This window comes from Petaurus breviceps, unplaced genomic scaffold (genome assembly GCF_028583685.1).
Source record: "Petaurus breviceps papuanus isolate PSGF00001 unplaced genomic scaffold, PetGlider_PUasm1.0 126, whole genome shotgun sequence".
Classification (NCBI taxonomy): Eukaryota; Metazoa; Chordata; class Mammalia; order Diprotodontia; family Petauridae; genus Petaurus; species Petaurus breviceps.
The window spans coordinates 41,156,179-41,172,918 of NW_027185655.1; positions in this window are offsets into that span (position 1 = coordinate 41,156,179).

Genomic DNA, 16,740 nt, shown 5'->3' on the forward strand with positions numbered 1-16,740 from the left:
TGATAATATATGTAACAGTCTTCTCTAATGGTGCCCCACTTCTGAATTAAGAAGAAAAAAGTAGATTTCATTATTTAGGCCATCATTGATTTTTCAGTAAATCAGAAGTGGTCTTTTTCTTCCTCCTCCTCCTCCTTCTCCTTCTTCTCCCTTCTTCTCCCTCTTCCTCCTCCTCATTCTTCTCCACCTCCTCTTTCTCCCTTCTTTTTCCTCCTTCTTTTCCTCTGCTTCTCCTCCTCTTCTCCTTTCTTCTCCCTTTTCCTCTTCCTCCTTCTCCTCCTCCTCCTCTTCCTTGTAATTTCTGCATTTGCATTGTTGTTGTTATAGCATATATTGTTTTTTTAATTTTTTTTCCTTATTTGATTTTGCATCAGTTGTTAAAACTCTTTTCCCCCCTCTTAATTCCTTTTATCTTTAACTTCTCCCTGTGCAATAATAGTTTATTATATTAAGTAGGAGAGGTATTATGGGATGGTGGAAAGAATACTGACTTTGGAGTCAGAGGACCTAGTTTCAAATCTTGTTTTTGTTGCCTAATTATCTGTATGACCTTGGGCAGCAACTTTATTTCCTAGGTGTCCATCTCCTCATGTATAAAACAATGGAGTTGGACTAGTTTACTTCTGAGATCTCTCCTAGCTCTCCCTCAATGATCCTATTATCCATTTTATAGCCATAATGATTGGACCAAATGACAGCTCCATCAGCAGGGTATTAGTGTGTCTATCCTAGCTTCTGGAGGAGACAAAGCCTCATGTTACTACTCAGATTACTCCATATAGACATCTCTAGAACTTAGAACTTTTCCTTTGTTTTGCTTTCCTTGAAGCATATTAGAGACATTAATCATTTACAAAAAAAAGAAAAGTGAGCCTGGGGTGAAAATAAAGACTGTAGGAAAACATTTGATAAAACACGTGGTTGGAACTGTGATTCAGTAATGCCTCTTAGCCAAAATATTTGTGTCCATATTTCCTTTTATTTGTAGTAGTTCTTAACTTTGTTGTAGTTGAATTGGTTTTAGTGATAAAATAAGTCATGGTGCGTCTGAAAGACTCAGCAGTGTTGTACAGCATGTTCCCATTGGACTCAGATGACATAATTCTCTGAATTTTTAGATGTTCGAAACAACATGGCATTACAATTGTTAAATGAGCAGTTTCAGTAGAAACCCCACAGACTTTTGTTGTAGTCCTTCATGCCACAGAAATAACAAGGAATGAGTAAAAGGCTTAGCAGGAATTGAGTGGAATATCTCTAGTATGCTTTTGGTCTTATGGGGAGGAAGGAAAAGAAGGTGACAGGAGGTCAGGGAATGTTGGCTTTTCATGTCCCTGACAACCAGGCCACTTTTCAGATGTGAACCTGGGGGTGTCAGACTCATTTGGAGAAACCTGGTATAGGTAGGAAGAAGTACAAAAAAAAGTTTCCTCTTTTCCCCAGCCTTCCTCACAAACACATCAGAGAAGTCTAGTGGAACATTTTGTCCTGATGTAACATTAGAGATTGTTGTTCCAGACCCAAAGAACTAAAACAGGTGAAAGAGACTTAATGGAAATGACCAAAATTATGATACAGTCCTTCAGGAATCCCAAATGATAGAGATAGCGGGTCGAAACATTAGTGGTGTGGTCTTGAGAGGAAGGACGCTGTATATCCTGGAATGATCAAGATTTAATGTATCTGCCTAATATTCAACTTTTTTTGTTAATTTTTTTCAGTTATGTCCAATTCTTCATGATACCATTTGGCATTTTCTTGGCAAAGACACTAGCGTAATTTGCCATTTCCTTTTCCAGCTCATTTTGCAGATGAGGAAACTGAAGCAAACAGGGTTAAGTGACTTGGCCAGGGTCACACAGCTATTCAGTGTCTGAGGCTGGATTTGAACTCAGCTGCCCTACTGTTCAACTTACTTTACAGTATTTAACAACCACTGCTTTAGGTATTGAGTCTGTTGGTTAGGACAAGTTGTCACTGATTATCATGTTTTCCCCCCTACTTATGTCCAGCTTTGATGAAATGGAGATTTCCAGATTACTGCCAAGATGTAGGCCCAGGATGTTGAGAAAACTAAGATGATGATCATGATAATAGAATAATAATTATGTAGGAGCTGATAGTAATAATAGAATTACAAAGTGCTTTCTGTATTTGATCTCATTTGAACTTCACAACAACCCCGTGGGGATAGATATTATTACTATCCTCATTTCACAGATGAGGAGACAGATTCATAGAGAGTAAGACTATTCAGGGTCATAGAGAAGTCTCTCCGCAGTACCACCTAACACTGTCACGCTACATGTAGGACAGTGAAATAAAGAATGTGCTTATAGATGAAAATATTTTAAATTGCTTTCCATGACATGACTTCAACATCAGGATTTTGTGGTCAGACTGCAAGGCTTTGAGTTTCTACTAGACATAGTGTCATGGGGAATACAATTTTACATTCTGTTTAGGGCATAGAAATGACTTGTTGTATCTCCGGCCAGAAGCCACTCATAATATCTTTGTCTGGTATCCTGTGCCAATTTTGACTCCCAGTCTAGTTTGCCCTACACATTTGCACAATGCCTGAATTAGCCGAATTCATTAATCCTCTTGTATCATCAAGCACCCTAGCACACCCAGGATGGCTGCTAGCACAGGTTTTTTGATTTGCTTTTGTAAAAGAAAGCAACTCAAAAGGGGTTAACAATCTTACTTTAATCAAACATATATATCATTCACTTACTTCAGGGGAAAAGTCAGAACTTCAGAAAATACAAACAGAAATTACAAGCAGACAAAAAATACAGGCAGGGAAAATAGCATAATTCAACAGACCAACCGACATGGCTTCTAGCTGTCTGACCATCACATATGTACATAGTTACCAGAGAGAGAAGCACCAGCATCTGGGTTTTCAAAGCCAAGAGGCTCAATGGCTGCCCAGAGTCTCATCTGACCAAATCACACAACTCTTCCCATAATTGAGCCCCAAAGCAAAACCTTATGTCAGTGTGTGTGTGTATATATATATATATATACATACACATATATGTGTGTATAACTTTGTAAAAGCCATGTCTGTTGGTCTGTTGAATTATGCCATTTTCTCTGCCTGTATTTTTTGTCTGCTTGTAATTTCTGTTTGTATATATATAAAAGGTGTGCCTTCCTGAAAAACTAGCCTCCCTAAGCAAGCTTCTTTTGTTTAGTGGGCTCCAAGTGAAGCCCACTAAAGGGCAGGGAAGATCTTCAAATTCCCTTACTGTTACATCTCTAAGGCAAGGGATTTTACCCAATTTTGTGGGTAGCTTGGGCCCTTTTGGCAGTCTGGAGAAGCCTATGAATTCCTTTTCTTAGGAAATAATGTTTTTTGAATGCATAAAATAAAACAGGTAGCAAAGGAAATATATTAGGAAACATACATTCAAATGTGTGCAGAAAATATAAAAAATACATTACAAGGGAAACCAATAATATTGAAATGTAATAATAAAAATACTTTTTAGAAAAAAACATCCAAGTTTATGGACTCCAGGCTAAGTTGCCCTGCTCTGAGGCTCTTCAGAGTGAACTCAATCTTATCTTGAAAAACCTAGTAATTCAGAGACAAGACATATGAGTAGTGAGTGTTCTCTTCTGATCTAAATCTCATTTGGATTTTTGTTCCTGTTTTTCTTGCATGAACTAAAACAGGTTGCCTTTTTGAGAATGCCATGCTTGGGGTCGTCCTTTTCTCACAGCTAAGTGTGTGTCAACTCTGTGAACCTTTTACCCACTATTGCTTAATTGTGGCCAAAAACAGGGTGTTGGGGACTGTCTTGCCTGTAGTATGACCCATGACTACATAAGCATGTGAGAAATAACAGCCAACACAAAAGGTCATTTCTTAAACTTGTGGCCCCAGTGGGGATGTCCTTCATTCCACCCATTTTACTCTCAGAATCTACTGAAATTATAAAAAGCCCATTCATTGGAACTAATACTCCTAATCAAATTAGACCTTGGTTTTTCCCATGTTCTCCACAATGCCAGACACACTGTGAGAAGTTAATAAACGTTAAATGATAGTTATTAATAAGTGCCAATGTTTAGGCACATCTGCTAGTTTTGCCAAGGGTTAATAGGCAGAGGTCACTGTGTTGGCACTCTTGCCCTCACCAGAGCTGGGCCCTTAGGGTACAATTCAGCAGGAGTTCTGTGCCTCTCATGACGGATGGTGTTTGGCAGCTCTAACACTCTGTAGCCATTTGCCAGAAGGGTTCTCTGTCTCTAAGCCAAGTCAAAGCACATAAGGGTATTATGGAGTGTATACCAAGAGGGACTTCCTGGTGGAGTGTGAGGTGGAGACATTAGCAAATATGAAGAAAAAAAATGCTCTCCTGAGGATTCTAGTCAAGCAATAGGCACCAGGTGCTCTGTATTTGATCTACTTTTTCTTGATTGTGATGGATCTTTAGATGAAAGGCAAGCTTTCAGAATCACCAGATTATTATGGAAAAGCTTAGGGACCATGGACCCTATTATACTTTTGTCTCCAAGATTTCTGTGGAACATGAATTGCAAATCAAAGCAGGACAAACCAAAGGAATAAATAGCAATAGTAAAAGAACTAGGTAAATCTCAGCAAAAATCCTCAAATGCTGGATATACATGAATCGATTAATTACCTTGTTATGTAGAACAGTATTTTGGAATTATCATAGATCTGTTCCTGAATATTCAATTCAATTAGACGTTTGTTTGTTAAAGCACTATCCCTTTCATTTATGAAAATAAATAATTCTCTATCATGCAGATTCTCTATTCCCTCTTTCCCCCCTAATAATTGTGGGCTATGAAAAGACCAATCATTCATGTTGGGTCAGATTCCTTCGGAAGAGAGGTCAACTCTTTTTTTTTTTTTTGTTAAGCAATTGGGGTTAAGTAACTTGCTCAAGGTTACATGGCCAGTTATTTCTGGGTGTCGTGCTGAGTATCTGAGCCCGGCATTCGATCCAGGTCATCCCGACACTAGAGCCGATGCTCTTACTCGCTGAGCCACCTGGCCGCCCCGCAAGGTCAACTCTTTATTCAAAGTTTGAGATATGACTGATTGACAAATGTGTTGTTTCCCCTACCCCTCCTGACCAACGGACTCAATACCTAAAGCAGTGATTGTTAAATACTGAATAGTAAGTTGAATATTAGGGCAGCTGAGTTCAAATATAGCTTCAGACACTTACTAATTGTATGACTCTAGGCAAGTCACTTAACCTTGTTTGCCTCACTTTCCTCATCTGTAAAATGATGACAAACTGAATATTAAGTTGAATATTAGGGCAGCTGAGTTCAAATCTGGCCTTAGACACTTACTATGTGACCCTAGGCAAGTCACTTAACCTTGTCTGCTTCACTTTCCTCATCTGTAAAATGAACTAGAAAAGGAAATGGCAAACTATTCCAGTATCTTTGCCAAGAAAACCCCAAATGAGGTCATGAAGAGTTGGACACCCCCTCTCCACAGTTTAATTTACTTCTTGAGGGCAGGGATGAGTTTATTTTTTGTCTTTAGACTAAGCATCTAATCTGCTTGACAAATGGTCTGCCTAATAAGATATTTCACAACTTCTTTGTCTGGCACAACTTTGTATATGTTTCTGTGTACTATACTTTGTATAATATTTACTTATTTTTGTATGTAGTATTTCCCCCAATAGGACTAAACTCCTTGAGGTCAGAGGCTATTTCATTTTATTCTGTTTTCCCTTGTAACCCTGTTTGCCTCAGTTTCCTCATCTGTTAAATGAGCTGAAGAAGGAAATGACAAACCTCTCCAGTGTCTTTGCCAAGAACCTCCTCCCCCTCCCCCCACCGCCACCATCAACAGACGCAATACCTAAAGCAGTGGTTGTTAAATACTGAAGACTAAGTTGAATATTAGGGAAGCTGAGTTCAAATCTGGCCTCAGACACTAAATGTGTGACTCTGGACAAGTCACTTAACCCTATTTGCCTCAGCTTCCTCATTTGTAAAATACACTGGAAAAGGAAATGGCAAACTATTCCAGTATCTTTGCCAAGAAAACCCCAAAGGGGTCATGAAGAGTTGGACACAACTGAAATGATAACAAAAATTGAATAATAGGCAGATCCATTAGACCTATATAGATTATAGAACCACAAACCTAGCTAGAAGTTTTCTCAGACAGCATCTAGTCCAACTCTGTTATTAGATAGATAAGGAAAGGAAGACTCAGAAAACTGAATGACTTGTCCAAGCTCATACAGATAGTACATTGAAGAATCAGGATTTGAACACAAGTCCTCTGACTATGAATCTAACCCACTTTCCAACATACTATGCTTCCTGCCCTGTATGCCTTTCCAGTCTTATTTCAGTCAATAAACACTTATTGTGTGCTTAGTGTGTGACAGGCTGGCAGCTAGGTGGCACAGTGCAGAGAGCACCCAGCCAGGAGTCAGGAAGACTCCTCTTCCTGAGTTCAAATCTGGCCTCAGACACTTGCTAGCTGTGTGGCCCAGGGCAAGTCACTTAACCCCATTTGCCTCAGTTTCCTCATCTGTTAAATGAAGGAAATGACAAACCAGTCCAGTATCTGTGCTAAGAAAACCCCGGATGGGATCATGAAGAGTTGGACCTGACTGAAATGAGTGAACAATAACAATGTGCCAGAATTGTGCAGGTGCTAGGGAGGTAAAAGATTTAAAAAAGAGGTAAAAATAATTCCTTCCCTACAGGAGCTTATGGGGGAGACAAGAAGCATACAGCTATGTACAGGATAAATAAGAAGTAAAGAAGTAAAGGAAGGCACTTTATAGCACTTTAAAGAGGGATTGCAATAAGGTTTTTGTAGAAGGTGAGACTTTAGTTGGGACTTAAAGGAAACAAGGGGAGGCAATAGGTAGTGATGAGTTCCAGTAGGGAGAATCTTCCAGGTCTGGGCAGAAAGCAAGGGAAATGTCTGGTCCCAAGAGATGAAGTGTCATTTTCAGGGGAATGCCAAGGAGGTGGCAGTAAATTGAAGAATGCTTGGTGGAGCATAAGGTTTAGGTTGGAGGGGGCTTGGTTTTGAAGGGTTTGTAATATCTAACAAAAGGTTTTGTATTTGATCCTGGAGGCAATAGAGAACCATTGACGCTAATTTCAGAGTAGTTTCCTTTATATATACTTGCTTTTCCAGACAAACTAGAAGTCAGTCTCAGTCTTCCCTGTTCCTTCTCTGTGGATTTGAACTCAGGTCTTCCCGACACCAGACCAAGCACTCTATCCACTGTGCCATCTAGTGGCCTGTTATGATTGTTATTAAACATCACAAGGAAGGAAAGAAACATTCATTTATTTTGGTGCAGTGGATCATCCTGAGTTCAAATCTGGCCTCAGACACTTATTAACTGTGTGACTCTAGGTAAGTCACTTAACCCCGTTTGCCACAAGTCACTTAATCCTGTTTGCCTCAGTTACCTCATTTGCAAAATGAGCTGAAGAAGGAAATGATAATCCACTCCGGTATCTCTGCCAAGAAAACCCCAAGTGGGGACAAGAAGAGTCCTGACTAAATGATTGAACAACAACAGCCTGTGGCAATGTACACAGCACTTTACAAATCTTATTTTATCTTCAAAACAACCCTGGGTGGTGGGCGCTATTATTATCCCCATTTTAAAGTTGAGAAAATTGAAGCAGACTTACCTAGGGTGACACAGCTAGTAAGTATCTGAGATTGTATTTGAACTCAGGTCTTTCTGACTCAAGGGCCAGAGCTCTCTATCCAGTGTGCCACTTAACTGATGCTATTTTATGATCATTATAATAATGAAGAAATAATAGTATAACCCTTAAAAGTTTATAAAGCCCTTTGCATACATGAAGTATACCCTTTTAATTTTGAGGGACAGCATTCAGATGAATAGATAATAAAACCATTATTCCAGACCACATTCATCGTATTGTATTATACCTTTGAATACCTCATTTTAAAGATATTGTGAAATTAGAATGGGTCCAAAGGGGACATCCAGTGTTGTGAGGTTTCTTGAAGCCATATCACTTGAAGAACTGACATGGGAATTGGGGATATTTATCCTGGAAAGGAGAAGACTTGAGGGAGACAGCAATGACTGTCTTTAGAAATTAAGTGAACTGTCAGATGGAAGAGGGATTCAGCTTTTTCTCTGTGGATCCTGAGAAAAGAACTAGGAACAGTAAGTTGACATTGTTGGCAAGCATATTTAATGTCATTGTTTTAAAAAAAAGAAAACTAAACCTGTCTTTCATAATAGAAGCATTCAATAGTGAAATGTCTTCCTAGGTCAAAGTAATGAGCTCATTGTCACAGGACTTGTGCAAGTAGAATAGAGATGACCATCTATTGATGTTGAGAAGTGGATTCTTATATGGAATTCAACTTTGGCTGTACTAGATGACCACTCCAGTTCCCTTCAGGCTCTGCCTAAGATTTTATGATTGTATGAGATCTGCAAGATCATATATCTCTTCACCATTATTCCTTTTGCTGCTGATATCTGAAATTGCATTATTTTCTAATTTTGGATATTTAAAGATGCTTATGTAAGGAAGTGATCAACAAAGATGCCCATTGAAAGAAAAAGGAAACATTAAAATAATAGTATTCATAAGCTTTAGCACCTGAATTAGTTCTATAATTTGCACCCCCAAAACTTGACATTTAGCTACTAAATTAATGTTTAACAAATTGGCCTTTAAAGTTTCCAAGGCTACTTGTTATGTCTTTTCAGTATCATTATGCTTTAAACTTCTATACTTCATATAGTTTATATTTCTTTTTTCCCTTTTTCATTTATTTATATACTTATTTTTAGTTTTCATTATTCAATTCCATAAGATTTTGAATTCCAAATTTTCTCCCCATCTCTTCTCCCCATACCCCAAGACAGCATGCAATCCGATACGAGCTCTACATATATATTCACATTTAACATAATTTCACATTAGTCATGTTGTAAAGAATTACAACCAATGGGAAAAACCATGAGAAAGAAGCAGAGAGAGAGTGAGAGAGAGAGAAAGAGAGAGAGAGAGAGAGAGAGAGAGAGAGAGAGAGAGAGAGAGAGAGAGAGAGAGAGAGAGAGAGAGAATAGTATGCTTTGATCTGCATTTAGTGTCTGTAATTCTTTTTCTGGTTGTGGATAACATGTTCCATCATGAGTCATTTGGAGTTGTCTTAGATCATTAGATTAGATTAGATCATTGCTAATCAGAGATAAGTCTACCAAAGTTAGTCATCACACAGTGTTGCTGTTACTGTGTACAATGTTCTCCTGGTTCTGCTCACTTCACTCAGCATCAGTTCATGTAAGTCTTTCCAGGTTTTTCTGAAGTTCACCTGCTTATCATTTCTTATGGAAAAATAGCATTCCATTTCATTCGTATACCATAACTTGTTCAGACAGTCCCCTACTGATGGGCATCTCCTCAATTTCCAATTCTTGGCCACCACAATAAGAGCTGCTATAAATATTTTTGTACATGTGGGCCCTTTTCCTATTTTTGTGATCTCCTTGGGATACAGACCAACAAGTGGTATTGCTGGGTCAAAGGGTATGCACAGCTTTATAGCCCTTTCTGCATAGTTCCAAACTGCTCTCAAGGGTTGTTGGTTTGGGGAGGTTAGGTGGCACAGCAAATAGAGCACCAGCCCTGGAGTCAGGAGGCTGAGTTCAAATCCAGCCTCAGACATTTAACACTTAACAGCTGTGTGACCTTGGGCAAGTCACTTAATCCCAATTGCCCTAACTTCCCCCCTCCAAAAAAAGCAAAAAAAAAAAAAAAAAAGAGTTGTTGGATCAGTTCACAATATATAGTTTTATATTTCAAGATAAACTGACTTGACTTTTCAAGTTGCTCACCATTTAAAAAAATTTTTCCATGTAGTCATGAAGAGATTTAGTCCCTTGGATGTAGTCTTAACTTGATTCTTCCTTACATTTTATAAGGTAGACCATTTTTGAATTGCTGTTTATTTGAGGGGACAGCTAGGTGTCACTGGTCTTGGAATCAGCAATACATCTTCCTGAGTTCAAATCAAATATTTACTTAGCTGTGTGACCCTGGAGAAGTCACTTAACCCCGTTTGCCTCAGTTTCCTCATCTGTAAAATGAACTGGAGAAGGAAATGGCAAACCACTCCAATATCTTTGCCAAGAAAATCCCCCAATGGGGGTCACAAAGAGTTGGCCACAATTGAAATGATACATCAGCAGAATTTATTTAAGAAAAGAGATATAGGGGTGATATTTTAACTTCCATAAGTAAAGTCAAATGGGTAGCAAAAGGTATTTGTTATATACCTCAATGTATACCATGAAAGAACCCAATTTCCTTAAAATTTATTTTATTTTTAATTTATAGAATAAAAAAAACATTCCCATAACATAATGTAACAAAAGATGGTTGCATATGAAACTACAATCTATTAGGTACAACTTGCTCTTCTTTTAAAATATATTATAAAGTTAATGTAATATTGTATGAATGAATATTTATTGAGGGTAGTCACAATATATTGAGCATAGAAAACATGCAGTTCTGTCCCAATGGGGTTATAATCTAATTTGTTATGCAGATATGACACAAAAGTATGGGAATGTCCTCTAGGGAGAAGTGGAAAATAGCAAGAGAGATTTTTGCTCAGTGACTCTTTAACCTTTGGGAGGCATTGTGATTATCTCAGAAGAGCTTTCCTGGTTAAGACTTAGTCATAATATCAAAATGTTCCAATTTATTGATGTTCCTCAAGTTTATAATCAAAAAGAAAATGGAAAAAATATTGAATAATATTTTATTCTCCCCCCAGTTATATGTAAATCTAATTTTTAATGTTTGTTTTTTTGAAAATTCTGATTTCCAAATTCTCTCCATCCCTTCCTTTCCTCTCCCTCCCTCGATGGCAAGCAATTGAGTATACGTTATGCATTTGTCATCACGCAAAACATATTTCCATATTAGTCATGTTGTGAAAGAAAATACAAACCAAACCCCCCCAAAACAAACATCACAAAAAATTAAAAGTAAAAAATAGTGTGTTTCAATCTTCACTCAGACTCCATTAGTTTTTTCTCTGAAGTTAGATAGCATTTTTCATCATGGGTCCTTTGGAATTGTCTTGGAGCATTATATTTCTGAGAGCAGCTAAGTCATTCCCAGTTGATTATCACACAGTATTGCTGTTACTGTGTTCAGTGTTCTCCTGGTTCTGCTTACTTCACTTTGCATCAGTTCATGCAAGTCAGAATGTTTTCCTTTTTTTTTAAAAATTAACTTTTAGTTTTCAACACTCATTTTTATAAGATTTTGTGTTCTACAATTTCCCCCTTCTTTCTTTTCCCCACTCCCCAAGATAGCATGCAATCTGATATAGGCTATATATGTACAATCATATTACATATATTTCTACATTAGTCATATTGTGAAAGAGGAATCAAGAACAAAAGGGAAAAAAATGAGAAAGAAAAAAAGAAGAGAGAAAATAGTCTACTTCAATCTGTATTCAGACTCCATAGTTCTTCCTCTGGATGTAGATGGCATTTTCTATTATGAGTCTTTTGGAATTGCCTCAGATCATTGTATTGCTGAGAAGAGCTAAGTCTATCCTTGCTGATCATCACACAATATTGCTGTTACTGTATACAGTGTTCTCCTGGTTCTACTCACTTCGGTCAGTATCAGTTTTAGAAAAAAAATTTAAGGGTCATAAGCTCTTAGTTATAGAAGGGATCTTAAGGATTCTCTGATCCAGATCCCTGAGGTCTAGAAAGGTTTCCCTTACAATAATTGGCATGGAAGACATATATCTATTTATTCTTCTTTCTTACAGATTCGTAGACTCATAAAATACCAAAATATCATAGGGATTATGAGGCCCAATCCTCTTATTTCACAAATGAGGGAACCCAGGCCAAAGAGCCTGTGAAGTACATGCTCAAGTTCACATAGCTACCTACCTAGACAAAGACCAAAATATTGCCCCATATAAATAGGACAAGAGTTTTTGACTAGCTTTTTCACTGGAGAAGTTGCTCAGCAGATGATTAACAGAACTGGAATTCGAATTCAGGTGTTGTTGGGGTGGCTAGGTGGTGCAGTGAATAGAGCACTGGTCCTGGATGACCTGAGTTCAAACCTGGCCTCAGACACTTGATATGCTTACTAGCTGTGTGACCTTGGGCAAGTTACTTACCCCCAATTACCTTCCAAAAAGCAAAAATAAAAAATCAGGTGTTGTGACTTTGCATCGAATGCTACATCTACTTCAGTGTTGGCACTCTCCAGTGCTTGTCATGGAGAAAACTAGACATCAGACAAACTAGCTGCAGGCTCCTCATCCAAGTACAGTGAGGAAATAAATGTTGGAGATGAGTCTTGGGAAAAGGAATCAATAGATTGGACAGGAAATAAGGATGATGGTACACAATGAAAAAGGAAGCATCAGCAAGTATTAATGGGAAAAACTGATGCACATTTTCTGGCCTTAGTTATGATAGGGAACCTGATAGTGATGACATCAAATGTATGGTTTCAGTCTTCAGATTTTGGCTAGTTAGCTTTGTTATGTCTCATGGCAGCACTTTCAGATATCAGTCTAAGCCAGCTATCTCATGAAGGATTGTAAAATGATTCTCACCAGTGAAGAACGCTAGTCAAAAACTCTTGTCCTATTTATACAGGGCAATATTTTAGTCTTCATCTATGTAACTATGTGAACTTGGGCATGCATATCACAGGCTTTAGGGCCTAGGTTTCTGCATTTGTAAGATAAGAGAGTTTAGTTTTATGATATTTTGGTATTCTAAGATTTCTTGAGTCTATGAATCTGTAAGAACAGCACTATTATTTGGAAGAATATTTAACTCGGGGAGTATGTATTTATCTTTCACATCAATTATTATAAGGGGGAACATCCCAATTATTGTCTATAATTTTTTCCCACAATGTTTGAGAAAAAAATTATAATTATTGCTATGAAGCTTGGAAATTAGTCTGCCTTCCTTATTCTCACCCTGCAAAGGGGAAAATATCAAAAATGCTGTTGGGAATTTATTTCTTTCCCACGGTGCTTTCATGTGGTACAGTGGTTAGATTACTAGATCTGGAGTCAGGAGGACCTGAGTTCAAATCCTTCCTCAGACATTTACTGTGTGACCTTGGAAAACTCAAACTCTGACTCAGTTTCTTCATCTGTAAAATGGGGATAATAGCACCTGCCTCCCATTGTTTTTGTGAGGGTAAAATGAGATCTTTGTGAAATACTTTGAAAACCTTAAAGTTCTATATAAATATTACTATTAATTATTATTATCTCTTCTTTAAAATATTGCATATTGCACTTGGACAGTTGGTTATAAATAAAAAGGGACAGAAACAGTGTCAGGACCTGTCATTTCTTTGGTATGGTGAATTCACAATAACAAACTCCTTCTAGCAAAGCAAGCTGTCACCTTCTCTGCATCTTATAGCCCCAGTTGTATGGGACACCAAGAAATTGACATGTCCTGAGAGGAATGATTTAGGAGCAAGAGGAATAATGTCTTGGAACCCTATTTTATTCCAATGGCATTAATCAGTTTAGTGTGATTCCATGGGGGTAGCAATTATACTTGCCTAACAAAATACATGTAGTCTGGTCTTTCTTATAATAGGCTGCAAACTTTAAACTACAAGATTATAAGTGCATTTGCTTGCTTAATCATAGGAAACTAACTAGAAGATCTCCACTCTTGTTTGTCCCTTGTTACGGGGACCAAGCTCAGCATGGCCAATGATATAGAAAATCCCCCAGCTATCTTGTGTTGCCCCTCTATCCCTCATTATCTTTCTATTGCCTAACATGGGGAGATGGCAATGAGTACTTGGCCAACAAGTTAACCCGTTTGCTGACCTGTGACCTACTTAGACATCCATGGGCCCATGTGGATGTTGTGAGATGTTTGCCTGCCCAATGTGGGTTTGCTCATCAGCTCAATAGGACCTTATATGAGGTCAAGATATAGGTTTGTCAACCAATGGGATTCTGTATTTTATATAGATACCCCTGAAGGGTCAAGGTCAAGGTCTATCAACCAATGAGACTCTGTATTTTACTTTGCCTCTTCTGTACCATCTGAGTATCAAAGAGTATAAAACTAAGGCTCTGGAGGAAGGGGGCATCTCAGATCATGAGGAAGATCTGAGGTCCACTTCATTAGAGGGGGCCATGGACACTTTAATATAGTGCTATTGTCTTGGAGATCTGCCTTATCTTCTTTTATTGTAGATTGGACAATTTTGGACCCAGCGTTATCCAGACAGTATGTTAAAAGCAGGACTTGAACTCAGGTCTTCCTGGCTCAGAGAGCAACTCTCTATCCACTATACCACACTGTTTCTCTCATGAAAACATTAATTAAATAAAAACAATGATAAAGTTTGAATTATGAACTACTCTGAGGCAGGAGGGTGGTGAGAGGAGGGTAATAGGAGCAGAGTATATTCAATGATTTCAGTCTTCTCAGAGTCACATGAAAGTACATATCTGCCTAAGACCATTTGGAGTTCAACTGAAGTAAATGAAGAAACACATGATGCCCACAGTATTTTTTAAAATTTGGAACTATGAGATTTTCCTACATCTCTGATTAGAAGGTTATTCAAATATTACAAAACTAAGTCAAGAGATGACTAGTGGAAAGTGGTTGTGGAGACAAGGACATTTTGAGACCCAGGCTGCAGACTGGCTCCATCGGGTAATGGGGAATAAATTAGTCAGGTTGTCTACTTTGACCAAAGCTAGAAATGGAGAATCCCCTACATGTGCCATTGCCATTCAGAAATACAAAAAAGATCAGTGTGAGTCTTTGGGGCTAAATTAATTTGAGCAATAGCTAGTTGCATTCTTGTCCTATTCTGTACTCTACTATTTTGTAAACCACTGAAGAATAGGATTCATGAAAAATTTAACTGAATTTGAGACTTCTCACACAAATCTTTAGACAGAATAAATGTTTGTGGAGTTAAACTGATTTAAATAACTAATGATATGTAAACTCTTGGGACAGTCATTTCTTTCTAAAATAGATTTTATTGAAATCTTTTGTAATGCAATGGCCAAAGTTTCTCCCCATATCCTTCCTCCTTTCTCCTCTTTCACAGAGGATATTAGATGTTCCTCACTATCTGAGATGCCCCTTTCTTCTAGGAGGGTATCAACTGGGTATCAAGACCTAGGCTAGGGCCTTAGTTTTATAGTACTTGATTCCCAGATGTTATAGAAGAGGCAAAGTAAAATGCAGAGTCTCATTGGTTTGTAGACCTTGATCTTGACCCTCTAGGAGAGTCTGCATAAAATACAGAACCCATTGGTTGACAATCCCTCATTAGGATGTTATATGTGTATATAAAAAAAAAGAGGAAAACAATCAGCAAAACCAATCAGTTCATTGAAAAAAAAGTCTGTAGCTATGTGCAATATTCTACATGTGCAGGGAGTAATCCCCTCCCCCATCATGACTTTGCATACTCTGCAAAGGAAGGGGGAAGGTTTCTTTGGGTCCATGTTGTTCCTTTACATTTTGTATCATTTGCCTTTGATTATTCTAGGGTCCTTGTTCTTTCCTTTTACAGTATTCTTTCTATGGAATTCTGCATTTTCCCCCTTGACTTTATAACTAACTATCCCCCCCTCCCCCAATGAAAATGAATTGAAGCTTCAGCAATTCAATTCTCTGTAGAGTAACTGTCCATTTCTTCCCATTGTTAGCTTGATGTGCCTCCTGGGCAATATGGCTTCCTACAGTCTCTCCCTGCATTTAGCTTCAGATTATATCGCAGGACCACCCATTCCTAATCCATGCGTGCTGTGTCTGTTTTTTTGTGTTTGGACATCTTCCAGTAACCCAATAGGATCTGTTCTGTTTCCCAGAAAGAGGGTAGAATTATTTTACCCAGTAATTATAATAATAATAATAATTAATAGAAGTTAATCAACTTTAAGAAAAAAATGGTTGTATTCTTTACATTTCCTACTTGACCATTTGGCTAAAAGGACAAATATGTGTATGTAGTACTCAAGAGGGACATTGTCTTTTTATTCTTGTATTATAAATGATGAAAATTATATTTTTCACTTATTTTGTCTTAAAACAATCCTCTCAGTCTTTGTACATTTCTGGTTCTCAAACACCATCTTTTTACTTCATTGTGTTGTCTTAAGTAAGTCTAGTGACTGATCAGGACCCTGGATATTGAACCCCTCAAAGGGGTCTTAGAAGAAAGGGTGTTGAGAGAATTAGCCAAAGAATGTGGCTTCCACGCCCCCATCAATTGTTAGGTTATGCTCCCCAGATGCAGAAGAAATCAAAAGCATTTCAATTAGAGTGTTTCTTAGGTATCAAATAACCAAGTGTGAAAATTTTCTTTGATGCCCACTCTTCTGGTTGCATTGCTACAGTTTCCCCAGACATTAAAGGGAAATTAAATCCATAGGAGGGAGTGTTTGGTGTGAGAAAATGCAACACCTGTTCTAAGTACCAGCCAACTTTTGTTTATTGACTTTAAGATTAATAATAATATTATAATTAATATATACTATTGACTATTTTATTGACTATTAATAATAACTAGCCTTTATATAATACCTACTATGTTCCAGTTACTATGCTAAGCACTTTACAAATATCTCATTTGGTTCTCACAATAGCCCTGGGAGGTGGGCTCATTTTATTAGTATTT